The sequence below is a fragment of the Schistocerca cancellata genome, chromosome 2 (genome assembly GCF_023864275.1).
Source record: "Schistocerca cancellata isolate TAMUIC-IGC-003103 chromosome 2, iqSchCanc2.1, whole genome shotgun sequence".
NCBI lineage: Eukaryota > Metazoa > Arthropoda > Insecta > Orthoptera > Acrididae > Schistocerca > Schistocerca cancellata.
In genome coordinates, this window is record NC_064627.1 from 577,742,151 (window position 1) to 577,759,867 (window position 17,717).

Sequence of the window (17,717 nt, forward strand, 5' to 3'; positions counted from 1 at the left end):
TCTGTTTTTTAACACCCGACAGATGGAGACAGTAACGAAACAACAGCCTCTCTAATATTACGTCTACCAGAAATGACTGTTTTTGTGTAGAAAAATTATCAGTACAAATAACTGATGTTTAAAACTGAAGCAGAAATCGAACAAAAGCTATTAAAAGTGAAGGAATGCTGGTAAGTTCCCTAATGAAAATGGTGTGACATCTTGGAATAAGTAAAGGCGTAAAACTCTGGCTGTTCCCACAATTCCATGAATTTTGCACTCACTCGGACTGAAACAATAGTTTATATTCATCAAAACTAATAACCAAGGTCCCACAATGACTCTGGAACACTACAATAAGATGAGTTCAGAGACGTTAACAAACGCCAGCTGATGCTCGTCTGTCGGCTTTAAAGTGCTCACGCTCCAACGATGAAAATCTACCTCCCCTTACCTCACGGGCCGTAATGAATTGCTTAATGGCATGTACTTACAAGACGCCGGTATTTTACTAGCATATGGCACAGAACAACGCATAATTCGACATGCAGTAAACATGCAAAACAAAGCAATAACGCCCACAAACACTGCAAGTACATATTTACATGGAGTAAAAGTCGAAAAAAACGTAAAAAATTGTGTCACTGCAGATAAATGTATAGAGGAATTAAATACTACAAAAACGAAATCATGTTGAAGGTAAGTATTCGAAAATGTATAATATTTTGCTATAAAAATAATGTAAGAAATTAGCTTCCTTTAAATTATGGGAACTGTGACTTAAAGTGCCTGGGAATTAAGTTACTTGAGATACTTAACAACAATGATAAACTGTTGTATGTTATTACGCAAGTCCTTATGTAGCAAACTTACGACAAGAGAGCATGCTAACAGCCGTAATGTCCGATGAACAAATATTTAGCTTTGAGAAATGGTGTGTCGTCATTCCACTTTAGCGGATCCCAACCCAGAAGTGTAATACTTATTAAGAATTGCCGCTGTGATTGTCGTATTGAAAATGGCCACTCGTATATACACTGAAGAGCCAAAGAAATTGGTACACCTGCCTAATATCGTGTAGGGCCCCTACGGGCACGCATAAATGCCGCAATACGACGTGGCATGGACTCAACTCATGTCTGTCCGCCCCCGGTAGCTGAGTGATGTCTGACGAGGTGGCCGAGTGGTTAAGGCGTTGGACTGCTAATCCAATGTGCTCTGCACGCGTGGGTTCGAATCCCATCCTCGTCGAATGTTTTAGCAGCTTTTCTTCTTTTGTTGTTGCTGTTTGTGAAAAAAAAAGTGGTCAGCATGACAGAATGTCAATCCTAAGGGCCCGGGTTCGATTGCCAGCTGGGTCGGATATTTTCTGCGCTCAGGGACTGGATGTTGTGTTGTCCTGATCATAATTTCATCCCCATCGACGCACAAGTCGCCGAAGTGGCGTCATATCGAAAGACTTGCACCCGACGAACTGTCTACCTGACGGGAGGCCCTAGTCACACGACATTTTCATTTTTTAACTAATGTCTGAAGTATTGCTGGAGGGAACTGACACCATCAATCCTGTAGGGCTGTCCATAAATCCGTAAGAGTATGAGGGGGTTGAGATCTCTTCCAAACAGCATATTGCAAGGCACCCCAGATATGCTTAATAATGTTTATACCTGGGGAGTTTGGTGGCTAGCGGAAGTGTTTAAACTCGGAAGAGTGTTCCTGGAGCCGTCTGTAGCACTTCTGGAAGAGTCGGGTGTCGCGTTGTCCTGCTGGAATCGCCAAAGTTTGAGTGTATGGTCAAATAGACCATTGCCTACTGGTTTCACAGCATAATCACAGCAGGTTGTCTGGTTTAAAAACAAATTGTCAATATTTGTTGCACTATGTTCTTCAATTCTCGTAGGGAATTTTACTGCGAAAAATAATCCAAAACGTACATCAACTAAATGGTTCAAATTGCTCTAAGCACTATAGGACTTTCATCGGAGGTCATCAGTACCCTAGACTTAGAACTACTTAGACCTAACTAACCTAAGGACATCACACATATCCATGCCAGAGGCAGGATCTGAACCTGCGACCGTAGCAGCAGCGGGGTTCCGGACTGAAGCACCTACAACCGCTCGGTCACAACGGCTGGCGGACATCAACAGCTCTAGGTGCTCTCAGTCAGTACTATCTGACAGAAAATCAATGTCACAGTCTCCACAACGATTTTCTTGTTGAGTCTGAATAGCCTTATTAAAACTGTTTGTAGGTAATTCCTGCAGCTTAAGACATTTCCTGCTGGTGGTCATTACGTGCTTGTGTGATTCCAGGCCCAGTATTCAAAAAGCTGCTCAACAAAATACTTGTTAACGTGAACAAAATCTGACTTAACTCCATTTTTGCATATGTAGCCACTACCCTTCCTTTTAATTGGTTCTACAGTAATATGCAATTATTAAACTGATTCACGTTTTGTGAATATGTGTTAGAATCAGCTACAAGTGAGAAATGAAAATTTGTGGTGGACCGGGACTTGAACTCTGATTTCCCTTTTGCCACGAGCGGCCGCCTTAGCCTCATCGGCTGTCCGAGCACACCCCCAAGTACGGTCCCAATCTCCATACATCACGCAGTCACAAACCAAATGTGCATTCGTGTAACCAAGCATAGAAAGACCACTGTTATTTATATCGTCATTTTAGCCCCGCCAGGCGCGATTATATCGGTATTGACGATAGTGTCTGTGTTTATACAGCAACTGCATTTACTATAATACAGTGTCCTTAAAGCATGCAAACACTTCTGAAGGACGCTGTATTGTAATAAATAGAGTTGCTGCAAAAACACGGACACTGTCGTTATTAGTAGTATGATATTAGCTTGTATTCATCAAGATGAAACTGATCTTCTAATATGGACAACAAATCTGCTGCAATTACACTATCCTTTTCGTTTTCCTGAGTGGAAAGGAGAAGTTATCTTTTTTATTTGTTAAGATTCTGATGTTTCGATGGAAGGCTCTAAATGAATTCTCTTTAATATCCTTGGCTTTGTCCAAATGGAGGCATTTAGTTTTACTAGTAGTTATTATCAACTGTAACTATATTTATTGTGCAACTCAGTTTTTTGGATAAATATTCTCTATACAGGCATAGTGAGTACACTGGCATTAACTGGATAGGGTGGAGGCTGCTTTGATCAGACTGGATATTTCTGGCAATCATAATAATCTCCACTTCTCTCCATACTCCTTTCTTATCACTACACATAGCGGCCTATTCATTCCGCGTTCAAGATAGGCCCTTAGGAAAATAACACATTCGGGAAAACGGGGTTCCACTGTTCGCACTTACCATAAACGGAATTGCCGTCTTTGCAGGACCGTACGTATCGTCAGCCTTATATGTCGGTACTACAGTTCTGTATAATGACGATTATCAGAACATCATTATAAAACATCCATTCGGGAGGCGTTGTTATGGGCCTAAAACCATGGGTACAGTGAATCGCCTACAAAATCCAGGATTTTGCACTTCTGCAGAATTCGATCCCCCAGGGATACTCTGAATTACATCTAGATAACCAACAGCTGGAAGTAAAAGATGACTTTCGCATTTTAGCACTGCCGTTCGATCATGATCTAACATGGTTATAGCACATAATTCAGCTGAACGCAGTCTTTATACCTGAAGTAAACTCCTTAAGTTCCCTCGGAAGTACTTCTTGGAAATCATATCGAGAGGTTCTAGAAATATTTTATTCTTCATTGATTTTAACAACACTACACTGCAGATGTGTTGCATATGGCTCTCTAGATCCTTCTCTTTTAGGCGTACTAGACCTTATGCATCACAGTGGAGTGCAAATTGCGACTAGAGCTTTCCGCACGAGCGCTGTCGATTGTCTTTCAGGTGGCCACCTTTAAGGCTTTGCCGCCGATAGTTATTGATTAATCTTCCCCTAAAAATGTTCAAATTTGTGTGAACTCCTAAGAGACCAAACTGATGAGGTCATCGGTCCCTAGACTTACACACTACTTAAACTAACCTATGTTAACAATAACAACACACACATACATGCCCGAGGAAGAACTCGAACCTCCGGCAGGAGGGGCCGCGCAATCCGTGACATGGTGCGTCAAACCGCGCGGCCACTCCGCGCGGCAATTTCCCCTTTAAGGTTTACTATAACCCAGAATATCCTTAGTACAAGGCGCTTTTAGAGAACCCCAACATCCGTCTTCTTATGAATCGTATGAAAACGGAATTAACATCAATGTTTAAGCTAAAATACACTTAAGAGCCAAACAAACTGGTACACCTGCCTAATACCGTATAGGGCCCCCGCGAGCACGCAGAAGTGCCTTAGCACGACATGGCATGAACTCGACTAATGTATGAAGTGGTGTTGGAGAGAACTGATGCCATGAATCTTGCTGGGCTGTCCATAAATCCGCAAGAGTACGAGGGGGTGGAGATCTCTTCTGAACAGCACGTTGCAAGGCATCCCAGACATGCTCAATAATGGTCGTGTTTGGTGAGTTTGGTGGCCAGCGGAAATGTTTAAACTCAGAAGAGTCTTCCTGAAGCCACTCTGTAGCACTTCTGGACGTGTGTGGTGTCGCATTGACTTGCTGGAATTGCCAAAGTCCGTCGGAATGCACAATGGACATGAATGGATGCAGGTGAACAGACAGGATCCTTACGCACGTGTCACCTGTCAGGGCCGTATCTAGACGTATCAGGGGCCACGTCTCACACCACATGCCCACGCCTCACACCATTACAGAGCCTCCACCAGCTTGAACAGTCCCCTTCTGACATGCAGGACCGTTCATGAGGCTGTCTCCATACCCGTACACGACCTTCTGCGCGATACAATTTGAAACGAGACTCTTCCGACCAGGCAAGATGTTTCCAGTCATCAACAGTCCATGTCGGTATTGACGGGCCCAGACGAGGCGTAAAGCTTTGTGTCATGCTGTCATCATAGGTATACTAGTGGGCTTTCGGCTCCGAAAGCCCATGTCGATGATGTTGTGTTGAAAGGTTCGCATGCTGACACTTGTTGATGGCCCAGCATTGACATATGCAGCAGTTTGTTGAAGGGTTGCACTTCTGCCACGTTGAACGATTCTCTTCAGCTGTCGTTGGTCCCGTTCTTGCGGATCTTTTTCCGTTCGGAGCTTTGATGCTTTACCGGATTCCTGATATTCACAGTACACTCGTGAAATGATCGTACGGGAAAATCCCCACTTCATCGCTACCTCTGAGATACTGTGTCCCATCGCTCGTGCGCCGACTGTAACACCACGTTCAATCTCACTTGAATCTTGATAATCTGCCCTTGTAGCAGCTGTAACCGATCTAACAACTACGACAGACACTCGTCGAGGCCAACCGCAGCGGTGTATTCTGCCTGTTTACACATCTCTGCATTTGAATACGCATACCTATACCACTGTCTTTGGCGCTTCAGTGTATTTGCACTGGGAATTCTTTCTTCCCGAGATAACTTCCCAGCCTACCCCACAGGAGGAGCTCTCACATGATACATACTTTGTGCTGTAATACAAATGGATCTCTTGTGTGGCAACAAGGATAACGTATAAATTTTTAGACAACATAGTTGTATGGAGATAAACAGCGATTAACTTACTTATACTCAATTATTCAAAATGACAGTCACAGTCGCATTATTTATTTTGCCGCCATCCGGTTTCAACCCGCGATGGGGTCATCTTCAGGGCAATTTACACCATTTGGTCGCTCGCTGGAGTCGTCATCTTGCCTATCAACAGTTACCAACCGTGAGCAGGGAGGGTGACGACTCCAGTGAGCGACCAAATGGTGTAAATTGCCCTGAAGATGACCCCATCGCGGGTTGAAACCGGTTGGTGGCAAAATAAATAATGCGATTGTGACTGTCATTTTGAATAATTGATTATAAGGATAACGTAGATTCTAATATTCATCGCTGTAGCTTCTATTTGGTCCTCCACGGCTACTCGAGATGAGTCCTATACATACTGAATGCTCTAAGGACTACGAGAAAGTCGCCAATACATTTATCGACGAAAATTTTTATGAACAACGTTCCGTTCCCAGTACATGCAGCATCTGCACGGTAGAATTAGCAGCAGTACACAGAGGCCTCAGACACGTACTTCAACGCGCCAGAAACCTTTTCCTATGTAGTGACTTTCTCTGTAGTTTAAAGGCAATTCAAACTTACTCTCAACCACTCACGAATTTTTAACCTCCGCAATACAGTAACCTTCGTAGTATTCCTCTGCAAGCCGAACCACATAGATATCCCCGGCAATTTTGATGTTGATACATTAGCCAAAGATGCCTTTAAAATGGAGCTGCTGACAGTATCCCAAAAGCTGACACGAATACACTTCAGATACCACACATTTCAAAATAGTGAGAGGAATGGATGACCAATATCCGACTCAACAAGCTTTAGAATAGAAGCAGTATGCTTCTGTCGGCCCATATTGATCAAAACAAGTTTTTCATCACTCTGGTTCTCAGAACCCCTGAAGATAAACGTTAACTGTGGATATTGCATCACAGACACAGTCCCTTTGACTGTCCAGAGATATCACTAAACCCGCCCAAAGATGTAAACAACCATGCATGAGCAGCGCCTGTTACACGGAGGGGGTCCGACAGCCGAACAGTTCCAATCATTCCACCAGAAAGGAGGTGGACTGCTCGTGTTTTCTGTAGTTCAACCATGCCTAGACGGTCAATACTGCGGTTCGATCGCGTCCGCATTGTTACTTTGTGCCAGGAAGGGCTCTCAACAAGGGAAGTGTCCAGTCATTTCGGAGTGAACCAAAGCGATGTTGTTCGGACATAGAGGAGATACAGAGAGGCAGGAACTGCCGATGACCTGCCTCGCTCAGGCCGCCCAAGAGCTAGTACTGCAGCGGATGGCCGCTACCTATGGATTATGGCTCGGAGGAACCCAGACAGCAACGCCAACATGTTGATTAATGCTTTTCGTGCAGCCACAGGACGTCGTGTCACGACTCAAACTGTGCGCAGTAGGCTGCATGTTGCACAGCTTCACTCCCGTCGTCCATGGCGAGGTCCATCTTTGCAACCACGACACCATGCAGCGTGGTGCCGATGGGCCTAACAACATGCCGAATGGACCGCTCAGGATTGGCATCACGTTCTCTTCACTAATGATGACATCGAAAAAGTACAAAGAAGGGCAGCTCGTTATGTATTATCGTGAAATAGGGGAGATAATGCCACAGACATGATACACGAACTGGAGTGGCAATCATTAAAACAAAAGCGTTTTTCGTTGCGACGGGATCTTCTCATGAAATTTCAATCACCAGTTTTCTCCTCCGATTGCGAAAACATTCTGTTGGCACCCATGTACGTAGGGAGAAATGATCATCACGATAAAAGAAGAGAAATCAGGGCTCGCACAGAAAAATTTAAGTGCTCCTTTTTCCCGCGCGCCGTTCGAGAGTGGAGCGGTAGAGAGACAGCTCGAAGGTGGTTCATTGAACCCTCTGCTAGGTACTTTATTGTGAATACCAGAGTAATCACGTCGTGTAGATCTTATCTTTGCAGCTGCCAAATCGCAAGACTTGAACCACCTACAAAAATTTCTCATTGCTGAAAACGGCTGCGAAACGAATGTATACTGACAGGAAAAAAATGTGGGTTCGAATGATCATTACTATAAATATCAAAGCATACCGTTAACCAGTTTCTGGAAGGACTGAGTGGATTAGGGTTAACGAACATCCCTGTCTGCATAAAATTTGGAATTTATTCATCATCATAAACGGTACGATATCCTCCCGCATTGAAGTGCGAGTTGTAATATGATGGGAAAGTTTACAATAAGACATTTGTAAATATAGGGTGTCCAGCGAAGGAGTCCCTAGTTTAAAAATTAAGTATCTCAGAAACGAGTACAACAAAAACTGTGTTAAATGTCTACGCTGTAAGAATTTTATAAGGAAGTTATACGGAAGTTTCGAAACAGTTCGAAGAGCTGCTAACAGGTAGCGCTATACGCTCTGCAGCTTGTGCAGTACGAGCATGCATTTTTAAACTCGTGTTCTGTAAGCAGTGTTTGCAATCACATCACAATTTTTCGAGATGTCCACTACTCGCAGTACTAAGGTGGCTTGAACGAACAATGAAATTTTCCATCACATCCTGTAGTGTTTCCACGGAAGTAGATTCATATGCCACGCAGATCGCCCATTCAAGATCGTCCAGTGTGGAAGTTTGGTTCCGGTAGAAAGTGTCTTTCAATGTCCCACACAAGAAGAAGTCACAAGGAATCAGATCCATGCGATAATAAATCCTTACGATAATAAATTTGGAATCATCCAACTCAATTATTCTATTCCCGAAGTACCGGTATTCAACAAGAAAGCGAAATACATGTTCCGTACGATGTGGTGTGGCCCCAACTTGCATGAACCATTCGGTACTTGATCGATCCTCCAAAGCTGGCTTTGGACGACAGATTAATCCACAATTGAAACTTAACATTAACTGGTGATCATTTCTCGCATGAAAAATGAGCCAATATTGCCTACCACGCAAGGGGGCCTGGGCTCGATTCCCAGCAGGGGACTGGGTGTTGTGTGTCCTTCATCATCATTTTCATCATCATTTTCATCATCATTGACAACAATTCTCCGAAGTGGCGTCAACTAAAAAGACTTGCAATACCTCGAAGAGGATATCCCGGCCAATAAATGCCATACGATCATTTCATTATCATTTCACTGCCTCAGCTGCTAATCGCAGCACAAATAATGATTTTCGGAGAGTACAGTGGTTTCGCTTCTTACAAATCGGGATTATCCGAACTCAAATCGCCAGTTTTGTTTATTGACAACTCCATTCCAGTGTAAGTCCGCTCTGTCTGTAAACCAAATGCAACCAACATAAAATCCTTGTGAGAATCGCAGAGTCACTTTCTGTCGCACAGTTCGTACAGGTATGCCGTGGTGGCTTTCGATTTTGAATGGAAATATGTATAGGCTCTGTCTCAGTATTTTATGCGTGCTGAAACGCTTGAAACCTGTCTCTGTTGCAATTCTTCGGATTGATAACCTTAGATTTTGCTGAATAATTCTGGAAACCGTGGCGACATATGCAAAAGTAACTACCGTTTGCCTGGGGCCAACATTACCAGATAGATCTTTTTTCTTTATTGTTATTTTGAAACCTGTGTACAGGCAGGCCAGCAGCAGCATACTACGCCGCTCTTGGGCCTCAGAGAAACACAAAAGATACAAATGAAGACATTTAGAGAAAAAAATACGGTGGACATATAAATGGAGACAAACACTTCTTAAAATACATGGAGCCATTCACGGGTGTAGAGTCCAAGATAAAATTTGTACAGACACTTCGACACATACATAGACGAAAATCGTCACACGTGAACGTAGGTGCACAAAACGAATAACACTGAACCACTTAAGCACAAAACGACGGCACACACAGAACACGAGGCGTTGATTTCCGGCGCGCGAATGTTCACTAACCGTGTACGAGTCCGAGGACCTGCCAAGAGAGGAGGAGGGGGGGTGGGAGAGGGAGAAGGGAGAGCAGATGCCACGGGCAGGGGAGATAGGGGGAAGGGAGGAAGGGGCAGGGGAAGCCCGGGGGAAGAGGGGTGGAGGGAGGGGACGGGGGAAAAGGAAAGAGAAGGGAGGGAGGGTGCCTAAAGGAAAGGACACAGGAAGTGGGGGGGGGAGGATCAAAGTTGATAGGAGGGGTAGATGGAGGGGAGGAGGACATCATCAGGGAGGGGGAGCTGGTGGAAGCCACCTTGGGAGAGGGTAAGGAGGGTGGAGAGATGGGGACCAGGTGGGACGTGGGAATACAGGCGCGGCAGCGGGCGGGGGTGGGAGAGGATGGGTGAGATAAGCGGATGAGGAGGATCGAGTTTGCGGGAGGTGTACAGGATCCGTATCCTTTCAAGGAAAAGAAGGAGGTGGGAGAAGGGGATAAGATCGTACAGGATCCGCGTGGGGGAGGGGAGACGGATGCGATAGGCGAGGCGGAGAGCATGGCGTTCAAGGATTTGGAGGGATTTATAAAAGGTAGGGGGGGGCGGAGATCCAGGCCAGATGGGCGTAACAAAGGGTAGGGCGGATGAGGGATTTTAGGTGTGGAGGATGGTGGAGGGGTCCAGACCCCACGTACGGCCGGAGAGGAGCTTGAGGAGACGGAGTCGGGAGCGTGCCTTGGCTTGGATTGTCCGGAGATGGGGAGTCCAGGAGAGGCGACGGTCGAGGGTGACGCCAAGGTACTTAAGGGTGGGAGTGAGGGCGATAGGACGGCCATAGATGGTGAGATAGAAATCAAGGAGGCGGAAGGAAGGGGTGGTTTTGCCTACAATGATCGCCTGGGTTTTGGAGGGATTGACCTTGAGCAACCACTGGTTGCACTAAGCGGTGAACCGGTCAAGATGGGATTGGAGAAGGTGTTGGGAGCGCTGCAGGGTGGGGGCAAGGGCAAGGAAGGCGGTGTCATCGGCAAACTGGAGATGTTGGACGGGGGGTGACGGCGGCGGCATGTCCGCCGTATACAAAAGGTACAGAAGGGGGGAGAGGACGGAGCCTTGGGGCACACCGGCGGAGGGGAAAAAGGTGTAGGAGTCTGTGTTATGGATGGTGATGTAGGAAGGATGGTGGGAGAGAAAGGAGCCGATCAGACGGATGTAGTTAATGGGAAGGGCGAAGGTTTGGAGCTTGAAGAGGAGACCGGAATGCCATACGCGGTCATAAGCTCGTTCGAGGTCCAGGGAGAGAAGATTGCGGAGCGACGGGAATTAAGCTGGTCGGAAAGGAGATGAGTGAGGTGAAGGAGAAGGTCGTCGGAAGAGAAGGACGGCCGAATGCCACACTGGGTAACGGGAAGGAGGCGGTGCTGGCGGAGATGCTGGTGGATGCGACGGGTGAGGATAGATTCCAGGACCTTGCTGAAGACCGAGGTAAGGCTGATGGGACAGTAGAAGGAGACGGCAGACGGCGGTTTGCCAGGTTTAAGGAACATCAGGATACGGGAGGTTTTCCACAGGTCGGGGTAGTAACCGGTGGACAGGACTACATTGTAGAGCCTGGCCAGGGTGGAGAGGAAAGAGACAGGAGCTTCACGAAGGTGATGGTAGGAGACACGATCGTGACCAGGAGCGGTGTTGCGTTTTGTGCAGAGTGTAGCAATGAGATCATGTGTAGTGATAGGGGCATTGAGTTCCGTGTGTGCAATGTTGTCCAAGTACTGGAAACCAGGTGCGAGGGGAGGGACAGAGGTGTCAGTTCGATCGCAGACATCGGGGAATAGGGAGTAATCGAACTGGGGATCATCGGGGATGGAAAATACATCAGAGAGGTAGGAGGCAAAGTGATTGGCCTTACTAAGTGTGTCAGGGAAGGGGTGATCATCATGGAGAAGAGGATAGTAGGGGAGGGTTTAGTTCCAGTAAGGCGACGGAAGACTGACCAGAACTTGGACGAGTTGATAGGTAGGGTAGCACCGCTAGATCATCAGCCACGCTGTTTGTCCTTTGGAATTTGGCGAGGAGCTTGTGAGTGGGCTTCACATCGGGCCTTTTTGGAACATCAAATCGTATTCGAAGACTGCGCCATGCTGCCGTAGCACTGTATTCTAACCTGTAGGAAGTATAGCACCAGAAAAGCGCTTTTTCAATGGCACACAAGATTTCAACCTCTTCCACGACACGCTAACCACCTTTCTCGTTTCATCGACGGAACTGATCGCTCTGAGCTGCGGCGCGCCATTTTGAGGCACTACGTACTGCGATTACAGCACCAGCTGTTAGCAGCTTTATGAACTACTTCGAAACTTCTGTATAAAATTTTGCCTGGGAGTGACGCAAATAAAAGAGAAAAATACCTTCGTCCGTTCTTCTGGGCTTCTGAAGTCAACTTGTACGGTGTACAGTTCTTTATGAACTACTTCGAAACTTCTGTATAAAATTTTGCCTGGGAGTGACGCAAATAAAAGAGAAAAATACCTTCGTCAGTTCTTCTGGGCTTCTGAAGTCAACTTGTACGGTGTACAGTTGGTTGAATTTTTAGGATGTAAGGTCTGTCAGTTATGCAAAGCACCGTTTTTTCCAAGTACCCAAACATGTTTCAGCACTACTGTGGCATCATCAGTGGGTTTCCGCTTTATTTAATCTGTATTGTGAACATTTTTGCTAAATGATTACAAAATTATGTTGATATTTAGTTAAAACAATAATTCGTTTCTTTTTGTTAAAACCTTTACACTTGGTGTGCATGATTTTTCAGGACCACTTGTGTAGTATTTATTACAGGTAGCCTGTCATCTGCAACCAAACGATGTTGATGACCAATTTAATTGGGACTTAGCCTATCATCTAAAATGTAATATAGTTTATCGCGATAATTCGCGCCTTTATTCGTTTTTACTTACGTTTTCGTGTGGCAAGCCCTTTTATTCTCAGCATCATGGTGAGGTGTTTGAATTGTTTCAAAAAATTGTCAACTGTTCCATCCATGAGAACAGTTCAATTTCAATTCGCAACCGAACAGTAGGATTCCTTTCTCGGGAGCAGACGCATCGTCAGTTTCCCAAAATCTAATACCTTCAGTTTGTTTCAAAATGTCATCGCTCTTTCGAATCTCCGAACTAGTGCAAGGATTCTGGATCGTCCCAATAGCTTCCCTTCCTCATTTTACTCATTGCAGTTTTGGGCTTCTCGTAATGTGGCATTTTTGCGACGAAATCTAAAACTGTATCTTTGAAAACGTGAAAGCCATCTAAAAATTTGGAAAACAGGCGCTGTTTTTTTTTTGGTGGACCATTTTTCCGCAATTATACATTCGTTTCTTAGCCTCCACATCTGCTTCGTCAGGCGGGCAAGAATGTTGCTGTTCAGCCACGTTACTGCCATTTGCTATTTTCAAACGTCCTCGGTAGCTACTTCGTTCGGAATTCGCACGCACCCGATTCGTATATTCATCACATTTTCTGTGTTCCCGGTAGTGATGATTGTTCTTTAGAAGACACGGCTCCTTTTCGCGTTTTAATTATTTCCCTTACTCGAGTTTATAGAATTAAAGTAACTTAGGTCTACGGAACTATACGGGAGCGAACAATGTCGGTGAGAACTGCCTGACTGGCGGTGACAGCACAGCCGCTGCTGGTGACAAAAAAATGGTTCAAATGGCTCTGAGCACTATGGGACTTAACATCTGAGGTCATCAGTCCCCTAAAACTTAGAACTACTTAAACCTAACTAACCTAAGGACATCACACACATCTATGCCCGAGGCAGGATTCGAACCTGCGACCGTAGCGGTTGCGCGGTTCCAGACTCCAGCCGGCGCTGCTGGTGACCGACTGGCGTAAACAGCAGTGGGCGAGGCTCTGGTCGTAAATCCCGCACTGTAAAACTGGCTGATCAGAAGTTCCACGGTACTTGCGGCAGCTCCGAAAGAATCGACAACACCAAGTAGCCGTCTGTATGTAAGTTAAGAAGCAATAACGTTCGCAAAAAACCGGAAATTCTCGGTATCGTACCATGCACTGCTTTAACCACTAATGAACTACTCTGTCGCTCTGCCTCGTATCTCCACGCTTTTCTTAATGCCAGGTCGTTGACTGACATGACTGACACGATTGGTGTCGTGAAACCAAACTGTACGTGAAATGGACAAACATACAATTCACTTATTTCAGATGTAAGTACTGATATCTTGATAAGATCTGACTGCATCGTTGTGCAGCCTTACTTTCTATCTTGAGAACTTTTCAAACAACCGCGTTATCAGCGAAAAGTACGAGATTGCGACAACATCTGCTTAGTCATTTATCTGTAACGTGTATTGGCTTGGTGCATAAGCTCGTAGCGTTTTTCCATACACAGCAGATGCACGTCATCAACAGTATATTCTCCTTCACTATATACAACGTCTGCTAGCGCTGGCGTACCTTTCCGATTCCGCGACTATAGAACTCGCGTCGTTTTGAGGCGAAGACTATAGAAATCACGTGGTTTTGATGTGAAGAACTCGTCGAGCCATGTTAGGAGCGCATTTTCATCCGGAAGAAAGTCCCCCGAAGATTGTTAGACAGAGACCGGTAAAGGTGAAAATATGAAGACACAAGGTCAGGTGAATGGGGTGGGTGCAGAGTGACTTCCAAACCGAACTCCAGTAAACTGTTTTCTGTCAGTCTAGCAGAATGAGGGCGGGCGTTATCGTGGAATAGCGTCACTATACGTAATCTTCCTGGTCGTTGTTCTTGTATTACGTCTGCAAAGCGTCTCAGTTGCTGACGATAAATATCAGCAGTGGTGGTTGCAACTCGGAGAAAGAATTCGTAGTAAACCGTACCGTCGCTCTTCCACCAGATGTATAAGATTATATTTTGGGGATGTGCGCAGCTCTCTGTACCGGGAGTTGCTGCTTTGTTTGTGCTTAGTCATTCTCTTCTTTTCGTTATGTCAGCATAAAGACTTCATTTCTCGTCATCAGTAACAATACAGGATGTATTGATGAGGAGCAAGCAGAGATACACATATGGCCATCCGCAGATTTTTGTGATTTTGGCCAAGAGCATGCGGTACCCATACACCCGACATTTGAAACTTCCCCTTTGCATGCAAATGTCGCACGATGGTGGTACAATCACATTGCATCACATTCGCCAGTTGTCGAGTATAATGACGAGGATAATTGTGAATTAATGCGTTTAAACAACCTTCAGCCAACCGTGAAGGTCTTCCTGAACGCGGAGAGTCACTAATGTCAAAACGATGTTCTTTGAAATAAGAACACCATTTTCTTGCGTGCTCTGTCCAGTGGCATAATCCCCATACACGGCGTAAATGTTCTGACAGCGTCCGCTGCTGCCACCCCTCTACTGAACTCAAACAGAAGAATATGTCGGAAAAGTTCCACTTGGCACTCCATTCTCTAGCGTCCACAGCTCCGCTCACTACATCCAAATGACGAAATGACAGTATGTTAACTCAAATAGGAACTGTGAACTACTAATAAAAATGGCAATTGATAATTAAACCCACAACAATCGGAATACGAACATGCAAAACAAAGGCACCAACCTAATGCAATAACGATTTCTTTCACACTTACCGTGGATACAAGACGGATCACTTTTGACCATGTTCGTTCTAGAAATATCGGATACAAGGGGAGAGGGAAGGGTCATGGGAGCCAAGAACAGTCATGCCCTACCCCGCCCCCTACGTTAAACATTACACCAAAAGCGTTCTTATTTTTACATTTATCAGTCTTCGACGCATGTAAAGTCTCACCTCTGAGTATAGAGCAGTAGCGTCTGCATGTGATGTTTTAACATCTGCATCTGTTTAATTATTATGCACTGTACATTTAAGCATTTTGTAGAAGGTTCATTTCCCGACTGTTCCACTCTCGAACAACACATGGGAAAATGAACACCATAATCTTTCATGTGAGCTGTGATATGCCTTATTTTCTTTAGGTTTTTGTTTCTCCCTGCGTAGGTGGAGAGAACAAAATATTTTCGGATTTAGAGGAGAAAGTTGGTTTTTTAAAATGTCGTGAAGAGATCTAGCCGCAACAAAAAAAAACCGCCTTTGTTTTAATGATTGGCACCCCAGACTTGCGCATCGTGTCCCTGACGCTCTCTCCCCTATTTCGTGATAGTACAGAATGTCCTGGCGTTTTTGAACTTTGGTAATCCTGTCTGATGTGGATTCTCTACCGCGCAACAATACTCCAAAAGAGGACGAACAAGCGTAGTGTCGACAGTCTGTTTAGTATATTTGTCGCATATTGTACGCGTTCTTTCAGTAAATCGCAGTCTTTGGTGCGCCTTCCCCACAACATTTTCTATGAGGTGGTTCCAAGTGAATTTGTACATAACTGTAATCCTTCGGAATTCAGTTGAGTTGATGACTTTTAAATTTGTATGCGTCATGTTGAAACCGAAATTTAACGCATTTTAGTAGTGCTCATGTGGGGGACTTCACACTTTTTGTTGTTCAGGATCAATTGCCACTTTTTCGCATTATACGGGTATCTTGTCTAAATCGTTTAGCAATTTGATTTGATTTTGTAATAACTTTACTAGACTGTAAAATTGTGGATCTGGTTTACGAGTGTTCTGGCATACTCAGAAGCTAAAGTTTCTGACTCTTTCTTTGGCTACTGTCTTCTTAACCTTGTACATAGTGAGAATTTCACCCGGTACTTGAACTACCATCGTTTATTGCATTGTCATTTAATAATCTTTCGAGTGGCACCACGCGCAGTCGATGCCTGCCAAAAGCTTAAATGTTGTTCTTATCTTCAGTCAGAAGACTGGTTTGATGTACCTCTCCTTGCTACTCTATCCTGTCCAAGCCTCTTCATTTCCGAATAACTACTGCAACCTTCATCCTTCTGAATCTGCTTACTGTATTCATCTCTCGGTGTTTCCTTATGATTTTTAGCCCCCACACTTTCCTCCAGTGGGACTGATGGCCATAGATGTTAAGTCCCATAGTGCTCAGAGCCATTTGAACCATTTCCTCCAGTGGTGTTCACTTGATGTCTCAGAATGTGTCCTACCAACCGATGCCTTCTTTTAGTCAGGTTGTGCCACAAATTCCTTGCTTCCCCAATTCTCTTCAGTATCTCCTCATTAGTTGCGTGATCTACCCATCTAATCTTCAACATTCTTCTGTAGCACAACATTAAAAAAGCTTCTGTTGTCTCCTTATCTAAACTGTTTATTGTCCATGTTTCAGTTCGACACAGGGCTGCACTCCAGACAAATACCTTCAGAAAAGACTTCCTGATAGTTCAGTCTATATTGAACGTTAACACAAATTTCTCTTCTTCAGAAACGCTCTTCTTACCACTGCCAATCTACATTTTATATCTTCTCTACATCGACCATGATCAGTCATTTCGCTGCCCAAATAAGAAAACTGATCTATTACTTTAAGAGTCTCGTTTCCTAAACTAATTCCCTCAGCAATTCGACTACAATCCATTATCCTTGTTTTACTTGCATCGTCCCTTCAAGACACTGTCCATTCCGTTCAACTGATCCTCCAGCTCCTTTGCTATCTCTGACAGTATTACAATGTCATCGGCAAACCTTTAAAGCTTTTATTTCAGGTCCCTAAACTTTAACCCGTACTGAAAATTTTCTTTAGTTTCCCTTACTGATTGCTCTGTTCACAGATTGAATGACATCGAGGATACGCTGCAACGCTATCTGACTCCCTTGTCAACCACTGCTTCCCTTTCATGCCCCTCAACTCTCGTAACTGGCGTGTGGTTTCTCTACAAGTTGTAAATAACCTTTCGCTCCCTATATTTTACGGCTGTTGTTTTTAGAATTTCAAAGAAATTATTCGAGCCAACATTATGAAAGGCTTTCTCTAAGTGTACAAAGGTTTGTCTTTCCTTAACCTATCTTCTATGAGAAGTTGTATGATCACTATTGCCTCGCGTGTTCGTGCGTTTCTCCGAAATTTCTGATCTTCCCTGAGCTTGGCTTCTACCAGTTTTTCCATTCTTCTGTAAGGAATTAGTGTTAGTATTTTGCAACCATGAATTATTAAATTGATAGTTCGGTAATATTCACACCTCTCAGCAACTGCTTTATTTGAAAGTCTGAAGGCGTTTTGTCTGCCTCATACATCTGGCGCAACAGATGGAAGACTTTTCTCATGGCTGTCTCTTCTAAGGC

General features: G+C 44.7%; 1 non-coding gene across 1 annotated transcript; it reads left to right on the forward strand.

Annotated features, from left to right (window-relative positions):
- The first annotated feature begins 1,148 nt into the window (after positions 1 to 1,148).
- Positions 1,149 to 1,230, forward strand: Trnas-gcu (transfer RNA serine (anticodon GCU)). The gene has a single exon. It is a non-coding gene; the product is annotated as a tRNA-Ser (tRNA).
- The last annotated feature ends 16,487 nt before the right edge of the window (positions 1,231 to 17,717 follow it).